The sequence below is a fragment of the Aquarana catesbeiana genome, linkage group LG01 (genome assembly GCF_042186555.1).
Source record: "Aquarana catesbeiana isolate 2022-GZ linkage group LG01, ASM4218655v1, whole genome shotgun sequence".
NCBI lineage: Eukaryota > Metazoa > Chordata > Amphibia > Anura > Ranidae > Aquarana > Aquarana catesbeiana.
This window is the reverse complement of record NC_133324.1, coordinates 725,548,033-725,561,480: the sequence shown is the minus strand read 5'-3', so window position 1 is coordinate 725,561,480 and position 13,448 is coordinate 725,548,033.

The following is a 13,448-nucleotide window of genomic DNA, read 5'->3' as shown; positions in this document are numbered from 1 at the left end:
GGCACGGACAACGGAACCATCTCATGAGTCACATGGGCAGGCTGTACAGGTCTCCCATCAAGAGCCTCAATGGCAAGTGGAGTGTCACGCAGCTGCAGCAGAATTGAGTGCTTCGATACAAAGGCAGCATCAATGAACAGACCTGCAGGCAGAGAGTCGATTAGAGCCTGTATCTTGATGGACGACTCAGCCCAAGAAAGGGTGACCAAAACCAGGGGCTTATCCTTCTGGATAACTGGGGATGAAACAACGCCACCTAAGGTCTGTCTGTGACAGGACCTCAAGGTTTGGGCATTCCCTGGACGAGTAGGACAAGACTTCAAAAAGTGACCTGCCTGGCCACAATAAAGGCACAATCTCTCCCTCCTCCCAAAGGTTCTCTCATCTGCAGAGAGACGCGTGAAACCCAAGTGCACGGGTTCACCTTCACAGACGGACTCGGTACCAGGAGGTATGGGCGGTGAGGGAGGCTCAAAGACAAACGTACAGGAGGCTTCCGCAAGAGCTCCTTAAAAGAGAGTCTTTCTCTGAATCTGGAGTCAATGAGCATGGCAAACGTGATCAATTTCTCCAGCTCGGGGGGTATATCTCAGGCTGCTATCTCATCCTTGATGGTATCTGAGAGACCATGAGAAGAAGCAGCCACAAGGGCCTCATTGTTCCACACAACCTCTGCTGCCAGAGTACGGAATTCAATGGCGTAGTTGGCAACAGTTCTCGCACTCTGTTCGATGAACATGAGGCCACAATAGCAGAAGTGGAGCATGCAGGAATGTCAAATACCCTTTTAAACAAAGCCACAAACTCAGGGTAGCTCAAGACAACAGGTTTTTGCGTCTCCCATAGAGGGTTAGCCCAGGCCAAGGCTCTCTCAGAAAGCAAAGATATCACAAAACCTACTTTGCTTCTGTCTGTGGGAAACACCTGGGGCAGCATCTCAAAGTATATCTCAAACTGGTTGAGAAACCCTCTGCATTGGACTGGATCTCCCCCAAATCGCTGGGGAAGCGGAGCGGAACCAGACATACCTCTTATAGAGGTAATACTCAAGGCGGGTGCCTGCACAGAGACTGGAGCAGCTGCAGGGTCAGCCTGCAACATAGGTTGTACCGGGGCGGCCACAGTGGGAGATTCCAGGTGACCTGTGTGACTCACAAGCATTTGTAACGCCATGACAAACTGATCCATGCGGGGATCCAGTTCATCCAATCTGGAAAAAATATTACCAACAAGTGGATTGTCTGCATCTTCTGAATTCATGGCCTTCACATACTGACAGAAACCATGAAATCAGGCCGAGACAGAAGTACAGTTAAATCACACTTGTTTAATAATAAAAGTAAAAAGAACAAACATAGTCAAAACATAGCCAAAGTTCAGTAACTGGAAAGGATAGTCAGCCAAGCCAGAAGTCAGGGATCAATGTAGTGGAACAGCAAGCAGGATCTGGAGCCAGAAGGGATGTCAGCAAAGCAAGTCTTGAACAGGATCGCAGGAGATAATTTCTGTGATGTTGACCAAGGCGAAGGCAGAGATCCCCTGGCCTGGACGGCTTAAGTAGGCAGGACTGACAAGCAGGATATCATCAACAGATGAGTAACTGTGGAGAGATAGGAGCTGGAAATTAGCCGACAGTTGAGCAGTCAGCTCAGAAAAGGAAGGGCCGAGCCCAGCCCTAAAAGCAGCTCAGCCTCATTAGCCCTGTTTTATTTAAACTGTAAAATTAACTGCAGTTCAACAGACTTTAGAGGTGGTGTCATCTTTCATTTTCTTTTTGTTTGGCCCCCCTTAATTTTTACCAGGTGATCCTGTCAGAAACATTCTTTCTGTCCTAAGATGACATAGTTCCATAGTTAGTTACATACAGTAGTTACATAGTTAGTTACATAGTTACATAGTTAGCTCACACATGACTCACTCACTGTTTTGTGTTGAGTTGTCACTTTAGGAAAGGAAGACAGAATATAGAAAACAGAACACTACCCCTCTCCTCTTCTCCATTCAAAGGGAGAAATTGTTCTGTAGTCCACAGGGATATATTTCCGGAGAGCACAGGAAGTTACACACTCACTAAATTTCTGTCAATATCAACAGGTATTTTGCACTTATTGAACAGATATAATAAAACATGTCTGTAAATATATTTAACAAACCAAAAAAAAAAAGCAAATTAATACATTAATTGTTAGGGTTTACTTACACTTTAAATGCATTTTTACACAGCCATTTTCCCTGCTGTCCTGCTGAATTGGTAGTGGTACAGTTTTGCCCATACAGTATATTATCAATGTGTTCTAGTATGTTTTGTATGTCAATTATGCCTTGCACTCCTCATTTACTCTTGCACAGTTGGCATGCCATGGTTGGATGAGAGCGGAATTAATCAGAAAGATTATATGTTCTTTTGTCTTTTCACTCTGAAGCTGTATTTACCATTTGCAATCACCAGTACAATAACATGCATTTAATTATCTATCCACCTGTGCATTCTGTTTTTCAATATTAGATATATGTGTTGATTGTTGCCTGAGAATAAATATTTGTGATCATGATTTTTCCAATGGATTTAGAATTGTACTCCTAAAGATGGAAAGCTGAGTCCTCAGGCACTCGTCTTTTGTATGCATATGTTGTGTCTCAAGTCAGTCAGTTGTCAAATTAAAGAATCTTGTACAAATAGTAAAAGAAACACATAAGAGCCTAGGGTGAGCTCTTTGATGTACATTGACATGAGATGTGGTACTAGCAATTATAGCTCTTTCATTATTTAGAACATCCTTGTTCTAGACAGAATGTGATAAGAACACAAGCAAATACACCAGTGGAATACTTTTCTATTGACTTTCACAACTTTGTTTTCTGCAGTGAACAAGCCCAGGATTAAAAATATTGAATTAATGAAATTGCCAAATTTCATAAGGCAATATCCAGCTAATATATTATACTGAATAAATTAGATAACTCCTTGTGCATAAGAAGCACTACCATCTTCATAAAGGTTGACGTTTTTGTATGAATCTAATTCAAAACCCATTTACAAATATTGGATACATGCAGTGGTTCAAATAATCTGACTCTAAAGAACTAAAATTGGGGCAAATTAATTATTGTGAATGCTCTGACTCAGAATTGGGAAGGAAAGCTGAAGAGGAACACTGGAGGACGATGATAGTATAAGTGCTGAATGAGTTTTAGCAGGAAAAACCTGAAGAGATGTTGGAAGATGATAGCAGGAGTGAGTCTAGCCTTGTTTCCTTGAGTATGTTGGTCAGGTGCCATTATCATGCTTCTCTGAATAAGTGAAGTCCATCATCATCCAACAGCTAGCAAATCAATTTTATGGAACCGGATTCCAAGATGCAAACTCTTTCACCAAAAAAGGACCACTGCTTTTAAAGTACCAATTATTACGTATTTCAAAAGCGAGTAAGCCATGATATGCAAGACATACAGACAACAGTCCAAGACTTTTAGTTTTGATCCAGTTGTTCTTTTCCACACCCTAAAATTCAACTGTCTTTTATGTGTGTGATGGGCATCCCTGGCCACATCCCTTTACTAATCATGATCCCTTATGGTTTGGAGGCTGCATATGATGTCATCATCTCTATAGCCTTTAAGTTCTGTTCTGGGTCCCTTCCAGTTTCCCTGATTCCTAATAGCTCTCATGTGTGTACTCAAACTTTTTCTCGCTAGTGCAACCTTTGTCTCTACCAGCCCTGGCATTTGTCCTTGTTTCTTTTTTTTGCTCACCCTCTCCACCGTAAGAAGACATTTGATCAGATGCATGGGATCTGGCTATTTGTTTGGACAAGGTAAGTAGATTGGCCTTTCAGATGTTAGCAATGCAGCAAAATAGAATTATCTTTTATCTGATGCCTCAGACTGGCTGTTTAGTGATAACAGCATAGGAGTTAAAAAAATGCAAATAATATTTCTAAAGAAATGATTTCCACATCCTCCAATCTGTGTTACAAATCTAGGTTGGTAAAGATGGGACTTAGGCTGGACATACATTATACGTTTTTCTTGTTCAATTTTTCTTTAGATTTACCAAAACCATATAATATGAAGTTAAACCTAAAGACTTTCAATTTGTATGCAAGGCCCTTGCACTACAAAGTTGAAGGTAAATCTAAAGGAAATTGAACAAGAAAATTGTATAATGTATGGCCAGCCTAACTGCTAATATTGTTTTCCAAAAAAAAAAAGGTTATTGAATGTTAATATATAAATACATAAACATCAACGATACAGAAGGTGATAATTAACAGAGAAGTAAATAACCATTGGTTATATCAAATACATGTAATGTAATGTTTAGTAATAACAATGTGGAGTAAAACAGTGAGGGTTTCCCATCTTTACAACAAGGATGTTTAGTTTGAAATGTACTCCACAGCATTACGTCTGATATTACTTATACTAAAATTCATTGCGCTGTTCTGCTCTTCAACATCTAGTGAAATCGCACTGTTCTTGTGTCATGTGATGCATCATCATACCTTTAGCGAGTGTCTTAATGATAGCAATTAGGAAGCAGTGCTATACTTGTTTTTCCTTGTATGGGTAAATGGTGTTGTGGGTATCCTTGTGTCGTGTGGTCCAACTAGTCTGTGTTAATTAGTATGTAGTTCATAGATGGTCGTGGTCTACAAAGAACAGAAACATGTATGGTTTGCAGGATTGTGGTCTAAGGACCACTAACAATCCTGCTAGACTACTGGGGCATGATCCAGAGTATTACTGGTAATCTGGATCTCCTGAAGTGTGAGATGTATAGTTCCCTCATGAGTACGTAATGGGCGAACGTTTATTACTCTCTACATGTACTTTCAATTTAAAGGGGCAAGATGGGGAGGATAGAAGGTGTATAGGGAGGACATCTGATAATGAGCAATACCTGTGGTAAGATGGTGAAAGTTTAAGGTTGTTGTCCCTGTCCTTTTTTTGGTTTTGCGGGATACATTGAGGATTGATTAGGAATGGTGAGATAACATGCTATTTCTAGTAGGAGTGGGCTTTGGAGAGGGTGGGAATAGAGGTATTTTTAGCGGTTCTCTGTCTCATTTTGTTGTCGACTCTGTGTGTATCAACCATATGGGCTAATTGACAGGTGTAGCGTATTCAGATGTTGTTTGGAAATGTTGTCAAAATGCCAATGTTTTCGATAAGTGGTGGAAGTGTCATGGGCTTGGTGAACTATTCCTCTATCTTGTTTACACACTTAATCCATTACGCTATTGTGGGTGTTTGGGGCGACTTCCAATGTACTGGGATGCTCATTTTCACTGCATTGAGTAGGTGAATGGCCATTGACCAGTGGTATGCTTTCCTGGGCAGGGTGGAATGGTGAAGAAATATTTGGGCTGGCGAGAAGTCAAGTTGGAGTGTGGTTATTTGAGTCATAAGGCGGTGAATGTCTGTCCAGAATTTTTGAATTGAGGGACAATCCCACCAAATATGAAGAAGTGAATCTTCCTGGTCATGGCACCTCCAACATGTAGGTGGGATAGCGGGGTTGATTTTGTGTAGTTTGAGGGAGTTTTGTACCATCTGGAGAATAGTTTAAAGCCATTCTCCTGAGCCTAGACATTAATTGAGCCTTTGTGGATGTTGGAGTAAATTTTCCCCCATTCTTCCTCCTAGAGGTTAATGGAAAGATCTCTTTCCCAGTGCATACTCGCTATGTTAGACATGAGTGTGCTCATCAAAGAGGATGGAGTAGATGATGGAGATCAAATGACATTGGGGTTCGATGGTGGTACAGAGCGTTTCGAATTGTGAGTGTTGTCTCGAAAATGCCGGGCTCACCCGAGTGTCGGTAAAAAAATGCCTAATTTGCATATATGTCCAAAACGGGATATGGTGATCTGGTATCTATGCTTCGAGTGTGGATAAAGGTACGAAGGTATTCCCAGAGAAAAAGTTTCCTGCTCTCAATCCGTGAATGGTCGTAGCTCCATTAGGTATGTGCTGTCATTACCCGGTGGAAAATCTGGGTTTTGGCGCACTGGTGTTAGAGGGCCAGGAATGAAAGACATTTTAAATTGGTGACATGTTTTTTTTTAAGATTTGCAATGTGTTACCAATCAATGGGTGCTGTTTATATTGTTGCGGAATGTGGGTATCGGCTGTCCAGGGTAGCTGTCTGAGTGGTAAAGGTGCGAAAGCATGTTCTATGTTAATCCATGCTTTGGTGCACGCATGGATATTCCAATCAATGATTCTGGTTAACTGGAATGCCCAGTAATATTTGCGTAGATCTGGTAATCCTAGACCACCTTTCAATTTGGGCAGGGTTAATCTCTCATGACTCAATCTAGGTTGTGTGTTACTCCAAATAAATTCCATACAGGATTTGCAAAAAGTAGCAAAGAATGTTTGTGGTAATTTTATAGGGATTGTCTGAAGGACATAGAGTAATTTTGGTAGGATAGTCATTTTAATAATTGAAATTCTACCGAACCACGAGTAAAGTCCAGTCGACCATGTTTTGAGGTCTTTTTGAATGTTTTGGAGGATTGGGCTATAATTCATGCTATATAAGTCAGATAAATGGGCTGGAATTTGTATTCCAAGGTAGGTTATTGAAAATTGTTTCCATTCCAATGGAAAATTAGTTTGACATTGTGTTTGGGTTTGTTTCGTCAAGGATATATTCAACACTTCTGAATTATCGAAGTTTATACATAGGTTGGCCAAGGTTTTGAATAAGGTCAGATCTTTAAGAAGATTGGGTATTGTGATGTGGGTTTTTTTTAAGATTAAGAGAATGTCAACCGCAAAAGCCCGCTAGCTTGTAAGTGGTCTTTGAGATTGAGATACCTTTGATGTCTTGGTTTTCTTTAACCACTTACCGACCGCCGCACGACGATGTATGTCCAAACTTTGGTGGCGGATATCGTTGTTATGGCAGCAGCTAGCTGCCATAACCCCGGTATCCCCGTTTTCGTGCGGCGGCCGGCTTTCAGATAAAAGTGGTCCCTGTGGCGGATTCACCGCGAGATCACTTTTATCGGTGGCAGAAGAGGGGCCCCACCTCCCGCTGCGATCCGGTGCCCTCCGCCACTTACCGGAGCCGTCAGTAGTGGCGGAGGTGATCGCATCCGTCTCCGTCCTGTGTCTGGAGATGAGTGAGGCTAAGATGGTGCCCACTTGTCTCCATGACACTGCTGGGCAGAAGCGACGTCAAAACGTCACTTCCGTCCACGCCTCTTAAAGGCACATTTTTTCAAATGTCATTTTTTTAAATGACTTTTTTTTTTTATTGCATTTTAGTGTAAATATGAGATCTGAGGTCTTTTTGACCCCAGATCTCATATTTAAGAGGTCCTGCCATGCTCTTTTCTATTACAAGGGATGTTTACATTCCTTGTAATAGGAATAAAAGTGACACAATTTTTTTTTAAACAGTGTAAAAATAAATAAAATATTGTAAAATAAATAATAAAAATGCAAAAAAAATTTTAACCCCCCCCCGTCCCGACGAGCTCGCACGCAGAAGCGAACGCATATGAAAACGGTGGTCAAACCACACATGTGAGGTATCTCAGCGACCGGTAGAGCGAGAGCAATAATTATAGCCCTAGACCTCCTCTGTACTGCAAAATATGCAACCTGTAGAATTTTTTAAACGTCACCTATGAAGATTTTTGAGGGTAAAAGTTTGACGCCATTCCACGAGCGGGCACAATTTTCAAGCGTGACATGTTGGGTATCAATTTACTTGGTGTAACATTATATTTCACAATATAAAAAAAAATTGGGCTAACTTTACTGTTGTCTTATTTTTTTATTCAAAAAAGTGAATTTTTTCCAAAAAAAGTGCGCTTTTAAGACCGCTGCGCAAATACGGTGCAAAAAAAAGTATTGCAACAACCGCCATTTTATTCTCTAGGGTGTTAGAAGAAAAACCATATATAATGTTTGGGGGTTCTAAGTAATTTTCTAGCAAAAAAACCTGTTTTAAACCTGTAAACACCTAAAATCCAAAACGAGGCTGGTCCTTAAGTGGTTAATGCGTGTGAGGAGAGGATCTAGAGTGAGGACAAATATTAACAGGGAGAGTGTCTCACTGGAGATGGAGAAGGCATCCGACAGGCGGCCGTTAACTCATACCCTAGCCGTGGGATTCGAGTATAAGGCCAAGATGAATTGTAGCATACGGTCACGTATGCCAATTTTTTAAAGAACTTCCACCATATAGTCCCATGCCACCCTGTCGAATGCCTTCTCCACACGAAAGAAAGAAGCCTTGTTGGTGTGTTGAGGTTAACCAATGGGAAGATCTCTTTGAGATAAAAAAGGTAGTCGAGTCTGGAATATCGGTCATGCGGGGTTGAGTAGAAAGTATAGTCTTTAACACTTGGGTTTAATGTGCGCCATGAATCGTGTAGAGTCAACTCTTGGAGCTGTGTTTTGATTCCTCGTAATGGTTTGAAAGGTAATTTGAATGTGCCGACCCATGTGTCGAGAAGGGGATTAAGTGGGACATTAAAATCTCCCCCAACTATCAGGGCACCTTCTTGAAAGGATGCAAGTGTTTGTAGGGTGCGTCTGAAGAAAGGCACTTGTTTAACATTAGGGGTATATATGTTAGCTAGGGTTATTCTTTTACCCTGCAATGTACCCTTGATGAAGAGGAAATGTCCTTTTTCATCTATGAGAGAATCTGTTATTTGGAATGGACAGTGTTTCGCAAAAAGGACAGAGACAGCCTTTACTTTGGATACCTTATTGGTAGAATGAACCACTGTTGGAAAATGGCTAATTTGGGGACACTGCCTGTCTTGAAGTGTGTTTCTTGGAGGAATATGATATCCGCCTTAAGTTTAGAAAAAAGGGTTTGAGAGTGTTTTTCGGGGGTGTTGAGGCCCCGTACATTTAGGGAGACTATCTTGGTACTTGTTGGACATTATGCGGGCTGTACACTACTCCTCTGGATATTCTTTAAAATTTTATCTGAGGGCCTCTAAAAACGAAAAGGAAGGCTTTCATCAAAACTACGTTGGGTTACAGAGAAAGGTGGTGTATTAGTAGTATCAGCCCCTGTACCGGGTATCAGGGAAGTGTTGAGTAGTGAGGGGGGAGGGATAGGTGAGAGTAAAAAATGTGAAACTGGACAGAGGGAGGTGGATCAGTTGTGTCTGAGTCTGGCAGATGTAAGTGGTTATAGCTGAGTATGTCAGCTGCGCTTCCGGAGACTCGCGAGGCCTGCTCGCTAGTCCAAAGACGTTATGCGCCTGTATACAGGTGTATCCAGAGTAGGTCAGTGGTGTATACAATATTTAAATTTAGGTGTATCTGGTTAGAGCCTAATACCACTGTGTGGGAGGAGAGTTTGACTCTGGTGTAGAAGGGTGACCTATCAAAGTGTGTCGTGGCCCTCTGACATAGGGTTTAAAATGCAGTACGTGAGAGAGGGTCATATGGAGTATGTGTATTGTTGCTGTTGGGAGTGTGTGAGCATTTCATGCTCTAAATGGGATTTCCAAATGTCTAAAAATCTTTCAAATGGAGTGTTTATAATATGGCATTAAAGTGTTAATGGGTTTATGCATTGGAGCGCTGCAATATGAACAGGTACCTCAAAACTAGGGATGAGCCGAACACCCCCCCCCCGGTTCGGTTCGCACCAGAACCTGCGAACGGACCGAAAATTTGCACGAACGTTAGAACCCCATTGATGTCTATGGGACTCGAACGTTCAAAATCAAAATTGCTCATTTTAAAGGCTAATTTGAATGGTATTGTCCTAAAAAGGGTTTGGGGACCCGGGTCCTGCCCCAGGGGACATGTATCAATGCAAAAAAAACTTTTAAAAAAACGGCAGTTTTTTGGGAGCAGTGATTTTAATGATGCTTAAAGTAAAAAAACAAAAAGTGAAATATTCCTTTAAATGTCATACCTGGGGGTGTCTATAGTATGCCTGTAAAGTGGCACGTATTTCCCGTGCTTAGAACAGTCCCTGCACAAAATGACATTTTTAAAGGAAAAAAAGTCATTTAAAACTGCTTGCGGCTTTAATGTAATCTCGGGTCCTGGCAATATGGATGAAAATCAGTCAGACAAACGCAATGGTGCCCTCCAGCCCTCCAGTCCATTACCAGGCCCTTTGGGTCCTGTATGGATATTAAGGGGAACCCCGCACCCAAATTAAAAAAAGGAAAGGCGTGGGGCCCCGGGCCCTATATACTCTGAACAGCAGTATACAGGCGGTGCAAACAAGACAGGGACTGTAGGTTTGTTGTTAAGTAGAATCTGTTTGTAATTTTGAACTGGTACATTTTTAAAGTGTAGCTCCAGCCAAAAAATCTGTTTTTAAGCTTTTTGGAAAACATAGGGAAGGGTTATCACCCCTGTGACGTTTGTTTTGCTGTCTGTGCTCCTCTTCAGAAGATTTCACCTCACTTTTTGTCCCAATGACAAATGTTTTTTTGAAAATGTGGGGTTTTTAGTGAAACAAGGATTGGTGATAAAGCATCAGTGGAAAGGAGAAAAGTTTTTCCCATATTAACTCTTACAGGAGATAATTTCCCTTCCTATGGGGTAGATTTCATCTCACTTCCTGTTGTCTCCTTCCATTTGCAAGTAGGAGTCGTTTGTAAGTTGGATGTTTGAAAGTAGGGGCCTGCCCTATATACTCAGCAGAAATTTGGGCCTTAGGTGTTGTTGTGGCCTCAACACTGTAAGCCCTCACAGGGCCCTGCTGTGAAATATTAGATCAAGAATTGTGATTACATGCCCCTGTTGAACAGGGCCAGAAAAATTGGGCCTTTGGTGATGGTGGTGGTGGTGCTGGTGCCACAACACTGTAAGTCCTCACAATTACTCTTGGTGGGCGCTGGAACGGGCCCTGCTGTGAAATATTAGATCAAGAATTGTAAATACATGCCCCTGTTGAACAGGGGCTGAGAAATTGGGCCTTTGGTGGTGGTGTTGGTGCTGGTGCCACAACACTGTAAGTCCTCATAGTTAATCTTGGTGGGCGCAGAAACGTGCCCGGCTGTGAAATATTCAATCAAGAATTGTAATTACATGCCCCTGTTGAACAGGGGCTGAAAAATTGGGCCTTTGGTGGTGGTGGCTGTGGTGCTGGTGGCACAACACTGTAAGTCCTCACAGTTAATCTTGGTGGGCGCAGAAATGGGCCCTGCTGTGAAATATTAGATCAAGAATTCTAATTATATGTCCCTGTTGAACAGGGGCTAAAAAATTGGGCCTTAGGCACTGGTGCTGGTGCCACAACACTGCAACCCCTCACAGATACTCTAGTAGGAACGCAGGAACGAGCCCTGCTGCAAAGTATTGCATCAAAAATTGTAATTACACGCCCCTGTTAAACAGGGGGTTAAAAATTGGGCCTTGGGCACTGGTGCTGGTGCCACAACACTGCAACCCCTCACAGATACTCTAGTTGGAGTGCAGGAACTAGCCCTGCTGCAAAGAATTGCATCAAAAATTGTAATTACACGCCCTTGTTAAACAGGGGCTTAAAAATTGGGCCTTAGGCACTGGTGGCGGCGCCCAAAACCAAAAATGTTCTTACAAGCTATCAGCATGATCATTGAGGAGGAAGAGGATAATTACTCAACATAACAGGATAGTCACTCAGCATCAGCATAGGCAGTCTTTGAAGGGATCTGACATTTCAAAAAAATTATTCGGTTACATCAGCATCAGGTGCTTGGTAGCTGGTGGTGATCCAAGACTGATTCATGTTTATGAAGGTCAGTCGATCGACCGAATCAGTGGACAGACGCACCCTGTGATCGGTTACAAAGCCTCCAGCAGCACTGAATGTGCATTCCGAAAGAACGCTGGATGCAGGACAGGCCAGTAGCTCACTTGCATACTGTGCAAGCTCTGGCCAGTGATCCATCCTTAAGACCCAGTAACCCAGAGGATTTTCGGTGGGAAAGGTGTCCAAGTCAGATCTTGCCCCTAGGTATTCCTGCACCATGTAAAACAAACGCTGGCGATGGTTGCTGGAACCGATCATACCTTGGGGCTGCGGACTAAAAAATTGTCTGAACGCATCGGTCAGACGGCCACCTTCTCCACTGCTCCTTCTTTGACTGACCAAAGCCTCAGCAACACGTTGTCCAGAAACAGGAGTTTGTAACCTCCCAGTCTCTGGAAACGCATTGCACAGAGCTTTCTGCAAGGCCTCCCGAAGATATTTCACCCTCTGCTCCCTCTGTGATGGCAAGATAAGGTCCGCAACCTTACCCTTGTAACGTGGATCAAGGAGGGTTGCCAGCCAGTAACCATCCCCCTACTTGATACCACGAATACAAGGATCCTTCCGCAGGCTTTGCAGGATCAGGGAGGCCATGCAGCATAGGTTTGCTGAGGCATTTGGTCCGGAGTCCTCTGGGTCACTAAGGACGACATGGTCCGCAGCCACCTCCTCCCAGCCACGTACAAGTCCATGTGTTTCTTGGGACTAATCCCTTAAAGACTGCTGCTGATGCTGAGTGCCAGGCTCCACCTCCATACTGACACAATCCTCCTCCTCTTCCTCCTCCTCGTCCTCTTCCTGTGTGATCAGTGGGCACGCAGGAACACTGTCTAGATAAAGGGGGCCTTGAGAGCTAAGGAAGTCCTCCTCTTCCTGCCTCTGTTCTGCCTCAAGTGCCCTGTCCATTATTCCACGCAGAGTGTGCTCCAACAGGTGGACAAGGGGGACAGTGTCACTGATGCATGCACTGTCACTGCTCACCATCCTTGTGGCCTCCTCAAATGGTGACAGGACAGTGCATGCATCCCTGATCATAGCCCACTGGCGTGGGGAAAAAAAAAGCAAGCTCCCCTGACCCTGTCCTGGTGCCATAGTCGCACAGGTACTCATTGATGGCCCTCTGCTGCATGTGCAGCCGCTGCAGCATGGCCAACGTTGAGTTCCACCTGGTGGGCATGTCACAGATTAGGCGGTTCTTGGGCAGGTTAAACTCCTTTTGGAGGTCTGCCAGCCGAACACTGGCATTATATGACCGGCGGAAATGCACACAGACTTTCCTGGCCTGCCTCAGGACATCCTGTAAGCCCGGGTACCTGCCCAAGAACCACTGCACCACCAAGTTAAGGACGTGGTGGAGAGGAGGTTGGTGCCATTGTCGCAAACCACCATTCCTGCCTTAAGTTGGCATGGCGTCAACCACCTCTGAACCTGCCCCTGCAGAGCTGACAGAACCTCGGCCCCAGTGTGGCTCCTGTCCCCCAAGCACACCAGCTCAAGCACCGCATGGCATCTTTTGGCCTGCGTACTTGCGTAGCCCCTTGAATGCCTATGGAGCACCGTTGGTTCTGAGGACAAAGCACAGGAAGAGGCCATGGAGGAAAAAGAAGAGGAGGGGGTGGAGGAGAGAGGTGTGTCACAATCAGTAGTGGCATTTTGGAGGTGTAGTGGCGGAACAACCTCCAACACTACTGCACCTTGTCCT